This window comes from Lepisma saccharinum, chromosome 2 (assembly GCF_977018435.1).
Source record: "Lepisma saccharinum chromosome 2, izLepSacc3.1, whole genome shotgun sequence".
Lineage (NCBI taxonomy): Eukaryota > Metazoa > Arthropoda > Insecta > Zygentoma > Lepismatidae > Lepisma > Lepisma saccharinum.
In genome coordinates, this window is record NC_139230.1 from 29,832,251 (window position 1) to 29,847,637 (window position 15,387).

Consider the following 15,387-nt stretch of genomic DNA (forward strand, 5'->3'; position numbering starts at 1 on the left):
GCATAAAGTGGACTTGAACTCGATCAAATGCGTAACCCGTTCCTTCTCAAGGTTATCAAGAAGCCTCCGCACACATACAAATATTCTGGCAAAATTAACATCAATAACAATACGAAATACAGTTGGAAATACAGGCTTACAGTTGGATTCCGATGAAATGCAGTCTACCTGGGACGTACCAAGCACAGAAAAATAGCAATGGAGATTACTGGAAAATGTGTCGACGCTCCTTGTAACATAAGATCAATTAGTTTTATTGGTGTCAAGGTCATTCCGCTGAATGTTCCCACTCAAATGAATTCTAAAGCCAATCTTCGCGCTTTTCTACACCTTTCTCCCGATTCAATTAAATGCAACTCTCATTTCAACTTCAACAACTACAGTATGTAACATTGTTATTCGTACACATAGAATTTCCGAGGAAAAATGTCATATCTACCTAGTAAATATAATCATTTCCATATGTACCTGGAAATTAATGTTAATGAAGGTTTCACCAACAAATGTCAATAAAAATGTATGTTCAAAGTGTATAAACAGAGTATATAATTTGTGTAAAGAGAAAAGCACGCTGTTTCATGCAACATTGTTATTCGTACAGGCAAGAGTTTCAATCTTCCTCGCATACAGCGCCACCGCTATTCGGGCGATTTCGTGCAGTTTGCAACTTCGTAACAAGTTTGAACATGCAGGCGCGCTCCCCGTCAAGCGGAATGCTGGTATTGTTGTAGGCCTATCGTCTATCTATCAGCGTGTTCGAAATGGGCAAGGTGAAGGAACTTAGTTCCGATCTGAAGGATGTTATTATAAATTTGGCCCTTATAGGTTATTCGTTAAGAAAAATTGGACAAACAGTCAATAAATCACACTCCACAGTTCAATACATAGGGTGCGTTCCGAAAGTCTTAACGAGACGAACGCATTCAACGAAAATAACTGGGCTCGTGAATCTAGTGAAACCAGTTATTTTACGGACTTATGGGACACACTGTGCGAAAGCGCAGGCGCAGCGTTTTGTTTAGAGAAAGTTTCCGCATGGCGTCAGCGGAAGGAATGTTCTTATGGCAGAAATAAACTCTACTGTGGACACTGTTACTCATTTTAATCACATTCTAAGAACGGTCAAGGCATACTCATCTTGTGCATGTTGCTTCATATCGCTATCTGTTAAAATTATAATACATATTCCAAACTAGTGCAGTTTGAATCCATTAGCACGCGCTTTGTCTGGAAGGAGCAGACGATTTTCACGGAACAAACCAGCCTCCTGGCCCGTGCGTTTGGTGAATCTCGTTCTTGCACGAAACGCACGCAATGCGACTTTTGGGACAGCATAATGAAACTCACGAAACGCACGGAAGCACTTATGGAACGGCCAGTTACCATAACTCGTTTAACGCGTTAAACTCGTGTGACTTTCGGAACGGGCCCTATGTAAACAAATTTAGAGAGGAAGGTTCAACACAGAATGTGCCGAGAAAACAAAAAGAGAGACGGTTGAATAAACGTGATGAACGCTTTATTTTGAAAAGAGTGCGAGAAAACCCCCAAGTGTTCCTCAGTTACGACCGTTAGTAGAAAATGTTGCTGGCAAGATGATGTCCGATCAAACTGTCCGACGTGCCTTTGGAAGCATGGATATCATGGCAGAATACCACGAGAGAGGCCGTATGTAAATAAGGTGAATTGCAGGAATAGACTTTCATTCCCGAAAGAGCACATCCACAAGGACCAGGAATTTTGGGATATATACGGGTCAGATGGGATAAATAGGGTCTGGAGAAAATCAAATAAAGACAATGATCACATTAACACAGTTCCAACAGTTAAACATGGTGGTGGTGGTCATTAATGATTTGGGGCTGTATATCGTCCAAAGGTGTTGTTGGTACCATCCACTTTACTGATGGTATCATGGATGCATATGTCTATTTGGATATATTGAAGAACAATGTAAAGCAGAGTGCCCAAAAAATGGACATGCCGCCTATCTACAAATTCCAACAAGACAATGACAGTAATCATAAGGCGCGAGTTAACATGAATTGGCTAATATGGAATGTGCCCAAACTACTACAAACACCAGCTCAAAGTCCAGACTTAAATCCCATTGAGCATTTATGGACAATTTTGAAGAGGCGAGTCCATAAAGGAGGCGTCAAGTCCAAACAAGAGTTGAAAACTGTTGTGCAAGCCGAGTGGAATAAAACAAGCTCTGAAACATGTCGGAAACTGGTTAATTCTATGAAGAACAGGTGTCGAGCAGTAACTAAAGCCAAAGGATACGCATCAAAGTATTAGAACTGTCAGTCAATTTGCTCTGAATATACTTTTTTCTTTTATATTATTAAGTGTACGAATAGAAAAGTTGTACAAAAAATGGCATGTTTCTATTTGTTTCATTTTTATTATTGTCATTGGTTATACAGAATTTGGGTAAGATTTTATGTTCCTAATGATATTAGTTATTGAATTGTAAAGAAACAGTTTCAAAAGAGTGTAGGTATTTCCTTTCAGATATTAAAGCATTTTCTTTGAAAATCCGTGTGTACGAATAAGAATGTTACATACTGTATACATTTTTCCATTCACATATCTATTACACCATAACCTTTTTTCAAATGAAACAGTGTGTAAATTGAAGTCTCAAAACCTTGAAGGAATCGCATCCACACGTAACCAAATATATATTGCTATTGATTTTGTGCTGGAAATAGATCCAACCTTTTCATAACCGTATAATCAGTTTGTCTCTCATTCTGCTGGTAACATGTTATGCAGGCTCAACTCTTGCCATGCCAAAGATTCAGATTGTTTGTGATCTAAAAATCGGAACCTTCAAGTGACGTAATTGAAAACTATAATTGATTAATCAAATATTATTAACATGAAAGAAATTATCTTCGGACACAACCATGGGTTTCGTCAGAATTTTTCGTAGGGGGGTCAGGCCATTGATAAAATTTTATTATGAGAAATAATATCAATAATAATTATTACTACGGTTATATTTATTTTATTATTATTATCATCATATACATGGTGAGACTTTTCTACTCGATCCACCAGATCAGTGAATATCCAGTACAACTTTTTCCATTACTTTTTACATTTCATACAGTTAGTGTACTGAAGTTCGTACTTATTTTATTTTGTTATTAACTTTTGGACACCACTTTCAAGAAAAGTCTTCAAAAGTTAGGGGGAAATTTTATTCATAAAGTTTATATTGTGTGATCTCTTATATAAAACTCTAATTTTTGGAATTTTGGAAACTGTGAAACCATTCATTATTTGGATTAATGGTAGAAGAAGAAAATATAACCTGGTTCCTGTACAGTGGGATTCATGAATATTACCGTGCAAATTGTCCATGACTATTTTCATTAAATTTTATCTTACATCCTATGTGTTTTTAAGCGATTTATTTTTATGTATGCTGGTGCAGAAATTGTCAACAGCTTGTTTTGTGTTTTCTTTTAAATCTTGAAGCTCTTATTGGGTCAAGTAAAGTGCACGAACATGGTGATTGATAATTTGCACGGTAATACTCGTGGATCCCACTGTACATTACACTACCTAGGTAATTTATTTCTATCTAATGAAGTTTTTACTTTGGTTATTCTGTTCGAATACTAAATAAATTAACTTCATTTCTGTTAACAATAAAAATAACAAGATTTCTTTCTTTTTTGTGTAAATTGGAATGACTGGTGCCAAATTGCAGGGGGATCAACGGACCCGTTCGAACCCCCCCCCTTACCTTCCCGAAGCCTATGGACACAACTATACTGGCGCCTCCACCGGAAAAGTTTGGCACTGAGCGCCTCCCTTGTTTTATTGTTTTAGATGCCTTGCAGCGAAACCCGAGATCCTAGCTTTGAATCCTGGGTAAGACATTGATATTTCATTGTTTGGTCTTTAATTTTTTTAACCCATTCATCTTCATCGCTGCGATTAACACAAGTAGAAAAGCGATGTAAAGAAACCAAAAATAGGAATATGACCTGAGTATGGAAAGTTTCAATTCCTGTGCTTCTTGTCCAGACAAATGAAGGAAGAATAAAACATGACCAAACAGGGGTGCCCATCCCCCCCCAAGGCCAATGGTGCATCCCCCCCCAAATCATATCATGCGCCCCCACCCAAATCATATCATTCGCGCCCTCAAACCATATCGTAATCCCCACAAAGTATTTAATTACCAAAGTGTGTCTACCGAAAGTAACTTTTTCCTTAGCTTTACTGAACACTATACTTGATCTGCCCCTTCTCCTTAAACAGGAGCGCCCTCACTAAAGACCGCTCCTAAAATCATTCATCATAATCCCCCAAAATAGTTTGGATGAATACGTCTATTGATGTCTATTTGAATGAAATACCATGTTAAACTGTCCACATTTTTTAATTGTTCGATTTTCGAAAAAAACTTAATGCTAGCACATTGATTGGTTAAATGTAGTAAATTAAGATATGTAAATATGGCGCATATAAATAGTGTTTTTAAGTGGGTTTATAAAACTCACAATTTGAGTATTTAACACAAATTGTTACATAACTTAAGATAAAGATAGAAAATTCATCCTTGGCAAACCAAATAACATGCTCCAGCCGTATGACCGATTCAATTATTGTTGCACGAGACATTACAGAGCCCTGGCTAGAAATTCTTAAGCTCAGGGCGATAATATAATACGGTTCCTCTTTCAAAGAACTTCTCCCCCTCCCCCCGTTTTCTTGGGATAAATATAATTATTTTAGTAACCCATAACAATAATTGTGGAGATTTTATCTTCAATGCAAATTTAACTTGTTAAATAAAATTTTCCTGTGAAGTTGGAAATGCGGATTCGATATATTTTTGTTTCAAATTATGCACCTGCTTTAAATTAAGCAGAATACCAACACTAAGCATTATATATTTATGAAGCGATGTTATTAATGAATATCGAGAATATCGCTTATGTCTTGTAATGCATCTATAGTAGAAAACTTTACATTCCCCTCAGTAAAGCGCCAACACGCATCCTCGCAACGCATGAGTGGATATTGCCTACTCCAAAAAAAATAATTATCTTGTCTCCACACCAGAATTTCCGCAACAATAGTAATACACAAGAATTAAATACCCCCTCAATTTAATGATCAATCCCCCTCTAACTAAAATACACGCCACAATCTGAGATCTAGAGTTGGATACTGTCCCCCCAATGTTTAATTAAGAATCCCCCAGAACCCACGTGTCAATTAAGGCCTAATATTATGTAAGAGTTCGATAACCCCCTCCCTTCGATAATACCCTTAAACACTTTCTTTTCATCTAATGGATTAAATATGGTGCATTTAAGGTGTAAAATGTTTACATATATTTTGTAAAAATATATAAATGTTGCATTTTATATTATTTGAAGGGAAAAATCCCCCAAAAAATGGTGCAGCCTACGCCATAATCCCCCTCCCCTCCCCCGTGACCAACTTGAAGAGGAAGCTGATTAACTGTCACAGTTAAACCTGCTTCTGAGAAAGACAAGTTAAATGGACCACTTCTGACAAAAGTAAAGTTTTAGAACAAAGTTTTCCCTTGCAAAAGTAACTACAGAATATTTTAGTTAGTTTTTATTCTCTGCTTTTTTTTTTCATGATGTTCATAACCGCTTTTATTAAAATCATCGATTATCTTCATCACCAGCATACAGTTACGGTAGAATACCACTTTGAAACTTGTTTTCAGACTACGCCACTGGCCTTGTGTTCAGTTGGACACCCAGATAAGTCAATCGCTGTCTTCGGTTTCTTCCATTTTCGCCTGCTCGGGCCACCGACGTTCCCGGGGCAGTGTCAGATTTAGAAGTTGCAGTTGAGAGGGTCAAATTTCAGTCTGGTACCTTTCTTCACCGATAATCAATTCTGAGCAACACGTGTATTTTTTTTATTACAATATACTGCACCGTAAGCATGAACCAAAATAACTTCCATGCTTAACAAAAATAGATGGTTAATATTGTGTGTTGTTATCATAATTCCTCCCATTGTCACGGTAAACTGAACGATCAGATATGAGGAGTAAAGTCTTAAACAAAGAAAACAAAAACCTATCTCTCAACGGGTCTCGGGTTCGATCCCCTTTTGAGGCATATTGATTGCACAGTGGTTCGGATCCAAATTTATACTGTAGGTGCAGTTCCGATTAACCTGTCAGCATCGAGTGGTCTTAAATCAAACTTTAGAAATAAAATTTCGAGCCTGTTCAAGTTTTTGATAAAAGACAGATCAGTTGAGTTTTGAAAAATATTAGGCATAGTGATATATCGAAAAAAACAGCAGTTTGGAGGGGCTCCTATCGCCCCCTCCGTGGATCCTCGATTAACCAAAAGTAGCAGAAAAACGATGAAAAAATTAACGAAATGGAAACGTACCAATCCTTCTATATTTAATCAAGTCGGGTTCCCTTTCGATGTTCCCTGTTACCCAAGAAGAAATAAACTAAACCAAACTCGGGGCATCGTCTGTTGAGCGGATTTTCGTTTGGCGCATCGACTCCCAGCGCAGTTGCTATGTGGCTTTGTAGACAGGAATCCGCTACTGTTGCTGGGTCAACACCGAAATTTTGGCCTCTCTCGTTCGATCGAACTTGGGACGACTTGCACCGAAGGCGAGAGTGTTATCCATTCGGCTACCCGAGAGCCCAGATAGACAGACAATAGACGTAGAATAGTCCAAATGGAAATAACAATCCTGGTATGTACTTCGCATATGGAAGGGAGGCTTCATGGGAGGGACATTTACTGACTGTCAAATTGCACACAAGTAACTTCACTTACATTTAATTGAATTGTTGTTTTAAGTCCACTTTATGCACAGAAAGGCTAATCGGGACTGGACATACAGTTTAAAGTGGGATCTGCGCTATCTGCCTCCACCGGGTATCGAACCCGGGAACCCTTGATTACAAGGCAACAACGCTACCACTTCGCTATCGGGGAGGCCCTCTTACATTGTAATTAGCACTAAAACTCATATAATTATTATGAATTGCCTGGGAGCCGTGGTGATCCAACCGGATGGGCGTTCGACTGCCACACGGAAGACCCGGATTCGATTCCCTATGTGGGTGATCTAAGGTGGGAATTTTACTGTCTTTATCCCTGCATAAAGTGTCTCTAGGATTCACCCAGCGTCCCTTGAGGATTAAAGGCTGTCGAAGCGTGATGCTGATGCCCATCCCAAATGGCCGAGATTGTGAATGTATGGAGCGCTACCTCCACATTCCCTCATGTGCCTCCATCGCAGTGGCGTATCCTGGTTTTAACTAGTGGGTAATCTCCGACACTTGATTCATCCACCCACTCCTGAAGTCTCCCTGCAAATTTACCTCAACATCCATACAGGATTTATGAATATATGTGATAAAAATGTTACCTTATTGTTGCGACCACTGTCGAATAATTGTCGTGATTGCACTTGCAGTTAATCTACGTTTAGAATTTCAAATAATAAAACAAGAAAATATAATAAATCTATAAGAAAAAACCTGTAACAAAGAATATGAAAGGAATGCGGTAGTGAAATAAAAACCCTCAATATTAATTGAAGTCTAAAATTCAAGTTACCCCAGTGTCCAGTTACTCGTGCATTCCCGATTTTTGTTTGTATACATGGAAGTTTAAGTTCAAGACCTGTGTACAAGAGATGTTACTGGCCTACCTACATTAACTATTTCCCATTTCTCCGGAAAAGATCCCGTTCCAAATATTTTCACACGCAAATATTGTATTATATCCATTGCCTTTATCTTCAGTAAACACGGCACTAGCACGAATACTAAACCACTAACAACTAAACAAATATTACATTTTCGAATCGCTAATAGGAAGAACAGCACAAAGCCACCACAACACGCATTCAATTCCCTGCGCCAATCTTCTATTGTGGTTCCTTACTCCTTGACTCAGAATTAAATTCCCTATGGATGCTGAAAAATTCCCTTTCCCAGCTTTAAATTCCCTGCGATGCGCAAGGTTTTATAAGTTGGAATCATTGCTTTTTTTGTTTATATATTTTATTCATACATCTTTTATCTTTATGATCATTATTAATCTAAAGCGGGGGAAAAACAACTTAAATTAACTAATTTATGTGTACGTATATATATATAATTTATTTCTGATAGCTTTCCCTTTTAAAAATTATTCATTTCTGTGAAAGAAGTACTGGTTTTGAAGGCTACAAAGAAAGTAATCACGCATTTTAAAATACAAAAATGAAAAAAAGTAAGCATATAGTTTAATTACTTCATTAATCGATTGATTAAATTGTTATTTGACGTCGCTTTTCTGCCACTTTTGGTTAATCACTACGAGTGATGATATGACATTGATGAAGGGACATTTACCAAGAACACCCAGGCCGGTATTCGAACCCTGTAGCTCTGGCGTCGTAGGGAGCTGTGCTAACACTCCGCAACGGAGGTCGGTGTAATTTCTTGAATTTCTAGTTCAAATTTTAATTTATTTAATTACCTTCATTTTCAATATTAAAGTTTTTTTTCCTTTTACAATATCTGTTGAAATAGCAGAGATCAGTAAGACAGAAGCAAATGTAAAACGAGAATTAACATAGAATTGGTTCGCAAATGTTGTTCAGATTTCCCTGTTTCTCGCGCATTTTCAATGTATTTTCTCTACTTTCTTTTTCAGTACGCAATTTGTGAACCCAGAATTCTGTTTTTTTCCCGAGAAATTTCCCTGTCGTAAACAACACAGCTCCTACGATACAAAGGCCATCGGGGAAGAATGGCAGAAGAGGGGAGGGCGCCACTGCCAGCCGAGGGAACGGCAAAGGCTCTGGGGTGGAGAGTGCGACCGATGGACTCTCTCCAGAAGGAGCTTACCCTTGCCACGGAATAACCGCGCCTGAGAAGCAGTGTTTCCTTCCCCTCCCGTCAAGGGATTTAAAGGGAGCCGGTGGAATCTCACCCTGACGTCACCAGATTCCACCAGCTGGGGAAAAAGCCTCACGGACATTCCGCGGCAAACGGTTGAAAACATTTGCGAGCTGGAAGCAAAGAAATATGTGACAAAGATTGGTTCGGAAGAATATTGTGAAGAAATAAAAAAACAACTTTTTAAAAAATTATAGCCGGGTCATCTCCGATTACCTAGGTGACCCAGAGTATACGCCGCTGCTCCATCGCACGGTGTGATGAGCACACGGAACTTTACTAACCTTATGAACTGCTTGCTCATAATTCAAGGCTGTTCTGAAAAAAGTTAAAACATTCAATTTTACATTTGTGTTCATTATTTTAATACCAAACGCTAAAAACATGATATAAATGTTGGATCATAACTGTTTAGAATATTTACACATGCCCAATATAAAATTATACTTGACATATTTTCTTCAATTGATTCAGTGAGACAGGCAAGAGAAAATCGCAGCCTGTGACTTGCCTTTTCCCGAACACCCTAGAATTAGTGGTCCTTTTTTTTTTTTTATCAAGGAAGAAGTGACAAAAAGGGATAGATGGTGTATACGGAGAAACGCTAAACTGTGTTTAAGGTACAACGTTAAGTGATGATTTAAATACGTAGCTATATCGAAAGGAAAATTTAGAAATATTTTTAAAGACAACCGATGATCGTGTAAACCAAGTTTGGTGCTCCAAGACAGCCCTAATTTGAGAAAGGTTCTTTGATTGTCCTTGCACTAAAATCATGCAGACGAACATGTGCGTATCCCGAGTTGAAGCATGGAGGAAAGGAGCGAGGACATATTCCATGGGTCTTGATGTTTAAACCCTACAATAAATCAATTAACGCCGATTGATTTCTTCTCCCCCCGACATCTAAAAGTAACGTTATATTTTCAGTGACCATAAAGAAAACCCTGATTCGCTACAACCAAAATGGTGTCGTTAATTCGGACTAAACCAGGAAATGCCTCGAATGGCAGGAGGTAACACTTCCGTCATTTTCTGATTAACGCTTGTAAGAGTCGATAACAGGAGTTCCTATGTTGAAACTTCATTCCTTTCTTTATTTTGTTATATTCAGGATCATGTCTTAATTCGAAGAAAATGGAATTGCTCGTATAGCACATATGGTGCGTTCAGTTTGGCCCGGGGCCAAGATTGTGCGTGACTGCCGATGGCGAGGCATGCGTTACGTCCCGCTTATTTTTACGCACATATCTTTAGCATGCAGACAATTAATTTCCATAACGAGTACTAACCTGTGTTATAAGAGTTGTTCAAAGTGGTGTCCAACTGCATTCACACATTCGCGGCATCTTTTGATGAAATTTTGATTGACACGCAAAAAGTTCCTCTTGTACTTCTTGTAATTTCTGTTTCCCTTGATCTCAGAACGAGTTGCCTAACTGTTTCTCTATCTGAAGCTGCAACGCCAGGGAATTTATGTGAAAATTGCCCACAAGGGTCTCGACATGATTCGGCTTTCACGTAAGTGTCATACATAAAAAATCTTTGTTCTAAATTTCCGACTGGCATTCCAATGGTCCCACAATCTTATTAAACATACACTGGAATTACACAGAAAAACTAACTAACACTGAAAGTAAAGTATTATAAAATGCGGATTCTGTGTTATACGCCGGCTCGGCGGCCGAGCGCGGTAAGTTCCTCGGTTCGAGTCCCGGACTGGATATGGATGTTTCTTTTTAGTGTCCCTTCATCAATTTTATCTAATCGACACTCGTCCTTATCGTCGCGATTCTTCGTGGCGGAGTGGTTAGCACAGCGCGCTACGACGCCAAGGGTTTCGGATTCGAATCCCAGCCTGGGCATGGGTGATCTTTGTGAGTGTAATCTTTCGCGATAGATAGAGTGGCAAAAAAGTAATGTAAAATAAAAATGCTGTTACATAAAATGTAGATTAAAATGACAATCTTTCATCTATGCATGTATGGAAGAATGAATTATCATGCGTGATGCATTGCTTTGAATTTGGGTAGAGAAACTGGTTCTAAAATTATTATGATGGGTTAAAATAACATTGGGGAAGTCGGTTAAAATAACTGAACACATTGGGGAAGTCGCGAGTTCAAATTCCGAAACCGGCCATCTGGCTGAGCTCTGAGGTTTCGTCTCTGTTCACTCCAAGAGTCCAGGGAAGTGACGGAAAGCCGGATATCTTGGCGGTGGTCCACCGCCCCCATGTATTTTTCTTCATTGTTGTATCTCATCATTGCAGGACATCTAGTACAGCAACCAAATGAATTCTCACAAGAAAATCTACCTTTCAATATTTTTATTTTTAGTTACTTTGTAGAATTTCTACTTCTCTTGGTTCACGATGATGAGGATAAATGACCGAGTTCTCAGAGAATAGCAGTAGTGGAGGCAAAGTTTAAATCGGGGGTTTATACAGAATTTTCCATCAAGGAGGGGAGGGATGTCAAAGTAACCCTAAATTGTACATTTTTAAAAGCTTTTTAAGGGGTTGTCACTGTTTCGGACCTACTTTAGTTCCGTCTGTGCATATACATGGTAGATAGAATATGATAGAATTCTAAAGCAAACCATAACGTACTAGACTGCTTAAAGGTATTATTGTTGCCCAAGGTCCTGTACCAAATCATCTGCTATCAATTAACATTCTAGCATAAACATGCACTTGGACCAGATATTCAATAGAAGGAATCAGTGTGACGGCAGGTGGTCGACTGATACCCTATAATGAATAATGCATAGGGATACGTGAGGATGCGAAAACGTGAACTTAAGTTGTTTCAATAAAGTGGTGACCTTGTCGTTTGTATGATAGAAACTTCTGTTCTGACAGAGGGGGATAATAGAGGCTATATCCCTCTTCCTTTCCTGAGATTTTATAAAAATAATAGAAAGTACCTTTAGGGTATATCCCACAGCACACAAATATCCAGGAGACATCTAATGGATGTCTTCTGGATATTTGTGCCGAAATTTTGGACGTCCATATGATATCCAGGAATGTCCAGTAGACATCCATGGGATGTCCCCTGGATATCCATATATCCGTCCAGGGGACATCCATAGGATATCCAAGGAGGACGTATTTTGGACATTCTGTGGATCATTTTTGAACATGTTTTGGACATTCTGTGGATAATTTTTGGACATGTTTCGGACATGGGTTCACGTGATCGGGACATTATCTGGATGTTTTTATTTTATTGTGAATAAGGATATATTCTGGACTAAAATTTACCTAATCTGTACATCATGCTCATATTTTTCGTACATACTTTGGATACGAAAAGAACATTCCTAGACTACATTTACACATTTATCGAAGACCTCGGGTGCACATATGCTTGTAACAAGTACTCCACTCTCTCTACCACTCACCCATTTACTCACTCACTCAATCACTCACTCTCTCTCTCTCTCTCTCTCTCTCTCTCTCTCTCTCTCTCTCTCCTCTCTCTCTCTCACACACACACACACACACCCACACACACACAAGCACAGACGCACACAAATTCACACACGCATATCTACACATCCGAAAAATGCTTTTTATCCACAAACATATCAATCAATGATAAGCAGAGTATGCAGAGCTCATTTTCACTATCAAGGCTAAGCAAGTTAACTTCCTCAATGCAAACTGGCGTCTGGCATTGTGTTCGAGACACAAAGAATGCCTCGTGGGCGGTAAAGAAAGTTCACCTGGCCTGGCGCGCATGTGTGACACTCTGAAAACATGTGCAGAGCTGGATATCCAGGACTGGATGTCCATGGGATGTCCACAATATCCATGGATCTGATCTGGACATCGTGGATATCCATTGATGTCCCTTGGAGATTTATGTTGTGTGGGATGTTGAGTGGGAAAATTTGTCCACTTTAGATTCATATAGATTAATCAGTGCTTGGCCTACAAGCAGTGCTTGGGCACCCTGCAAGTAAAATATTGGGGGGCCCCACTTAGTGAATTGAAAATATAGAGATGATACCAGAGTGGGAAGAATGCACAATAGTTACCTAGCCACCCCCAGTTTTAAGATAAATTCACTTTTACCGCAAATACACTGCCTTCCCATTTTTTGCATCGACTTAGGATAGTAGTTTCTCAAAACTAAATCAGGGTGGTCTGAATCTTTGATAAATAACTGGAAGTAGAAATTAGAAATATTTTTTCTTACTTTAACACAGTGGCACAGCCAGGGTTCTTTTTTGGAAGAGGGGGAAGGAGGCATCACTCAGCCAAATATTTTTTTCGTGATCCTTGTTTTTTTAATTTTTAAAAATTAGGTTAAATATAATACACAAATATTAAGAAAATAGTGTTTGGGGAAATTGTTTAAAGCAGAGGTTTTCAAACTTTTCGCTGTCATAGCTTCCTTCCGCTGCCAAAATCTGCATGTGCCTCCCCTCAATAATAATAGATAGATACGCTTACATGTGATGTGATCATGAAACATCAACGCAAAATCTTTTCATGTGTTTCATTTACTGTTGGTACACATACAAGTAATGAAAATATAATGTGTGTGATTAATACAGGTGGTGTACAATTGTTAAATGTTTATAAGCTGGTGTCAATTCATTCAGCAATATTCATGAAAAAAAAAGGATAAATACAAACAGAAAGAAAAGCTGGATAATAGATGTTAAAAACAGGCATACAGGAATGATTGGATTTCCTCATTTCATTGTAGTCCTGTTTCTTCTAACAACATGCTCAATGTACAAAAGCAATCACCAATGCTTTCTGCCTCTTGCACAGCAGCAACTTCCTTTTGAAGGCTGACACCCTGTAGACACACACTCAGTTTGTGGAAAATATCAGAAAGGTATGCGAATTTCTGTACAAAAGGCACCATCAATAAGGTTTTTAGCATTGGCATGGTTTTCTTCTACAACGTACAATACCAGTGCAGTTTCCGTATCAGTTCAAAAGGACAGAAGATGACTTTACCCATGAACTTGCAACGTGAGTTGCAGTAATACAGAGAAACTCCTCGATGACGCAGTGGTAGCTTCGTCGCCTTGTAATCAAGGGATCCCGGGTTCAATACCCGGTGGAGGCACATAGTGGTTCGGATCCCACTTTAAACTGTAGGTCCAGTCCCGATTAGCCTTACTGTGCATAAAGTGGACTTAAAACACCAACTCAATCAATCAAAGCAGTAATACAGAAGAATAAATTGATATTTTTTTATTAACACATTTCAAACTTTCAGAAAAGAAAAATATTTTTTTTTGGAAGAGCTAGCTCGCATCTGCCATATGATACTTCAGTGACTCACAGTTTGAATACCACTAGTTTAAAGGATAGTAAACACTCCTTTTTTGGACTTTGAGGTGGATGTGCATTCAGCCCCAAAAGCCATCCCCTGGCAAATTCGCAGCTAGGAATTTTCACATGAAGCACTGTATACGCTGTATACCCTGTGTGGCGGAATATAGGCTACTGGACCTAAGGGCAAAGGGATAATTGCCCCTGGGCTCCACCTCCTGAGTTTTTTGGCCTCTTTGAAGTAAAACATAACAAGGTGTGGACAAATGGGAAATTTATCTCGGATCTTATTTCAATTTCATATTGAAGCTTGGGGCACCTTGAAAATATTTGGTGGGAAGATACATTTTAAATATCATGTGTAAAACAAATATTACTGGTAAAAAAGGGCATGAATTATCAAGTTTGTATGTTTAGGTATTGTGTAACAGTAAGCCATCCACTGGTTGAGCAACTGAATCTTTCTACTGGATTCATAACTGTACTACACTACACTCCACTTTGTTTACGACAAACTGCGTAGCTATAAAGGTATAAGATGAGAAAAATTTCCTATCGATTGCACTCTGTGAGCAAGTAAGTTAATGCTGCACTTCGGAGGAGACCCATGTGTCAATTGCTTAGGCCCCTCTGGCTGAGACACTATGCCAATATTTATTATTGCAGACGTCGTCATGTGATATGTTACTAAAAACCAGATTTCTGTTTCGTAAATCAATTTTTTTAAAATAAGAGCCACTATCTGCTGAATTTCTGGGATTATATAAAATTTTAGGAGCGCAGAGAGAGAACATAGCAGGGCCCCTACAGCTCCTCCCCCCCTGCATTACGGGGGTGGCTGCTACGCCACTGATCTCCATGCAAAGTTTTCTAAATAAATAATTTGGAGTTTTTTTTTAAATATTAAAGAAAATTTACCTCAGAGTCATGTACAATTTGGAGGCACATGGAAGTTTTGGAGGGACCAGTGTCCTCCCAAGCCATCTTTAATGACGTCCCTCATGAATTATATTTAAACATGTGGATTCTTTTTGTTTTGGTATTCTTGACCATGTGAGAAAATTTGGCGATGGTGATGTGCCAGTGAAGTGTTGGTAACAAAGTGAGTATACAGTGAATTTCTAAGATCATATTGAATAGG

At 38.7% G+C, this 15,387-nt stretch overlaps 1 protein-coding gene across 2 annotated transcripts in view; it reads left to right on the forward strand.

The window, feature by feature from the left end:
* Nucleotides 1-15,387, forward strand: part of LOC145983980 (endosome/lysosome-associated apoptosis and autophagy regulator family member 2-like) — an 83,151-nt gene that overhangs the window by 21,111 nt on the left and 46,653 nt on the right. The window lies entirely within an intron of this gene.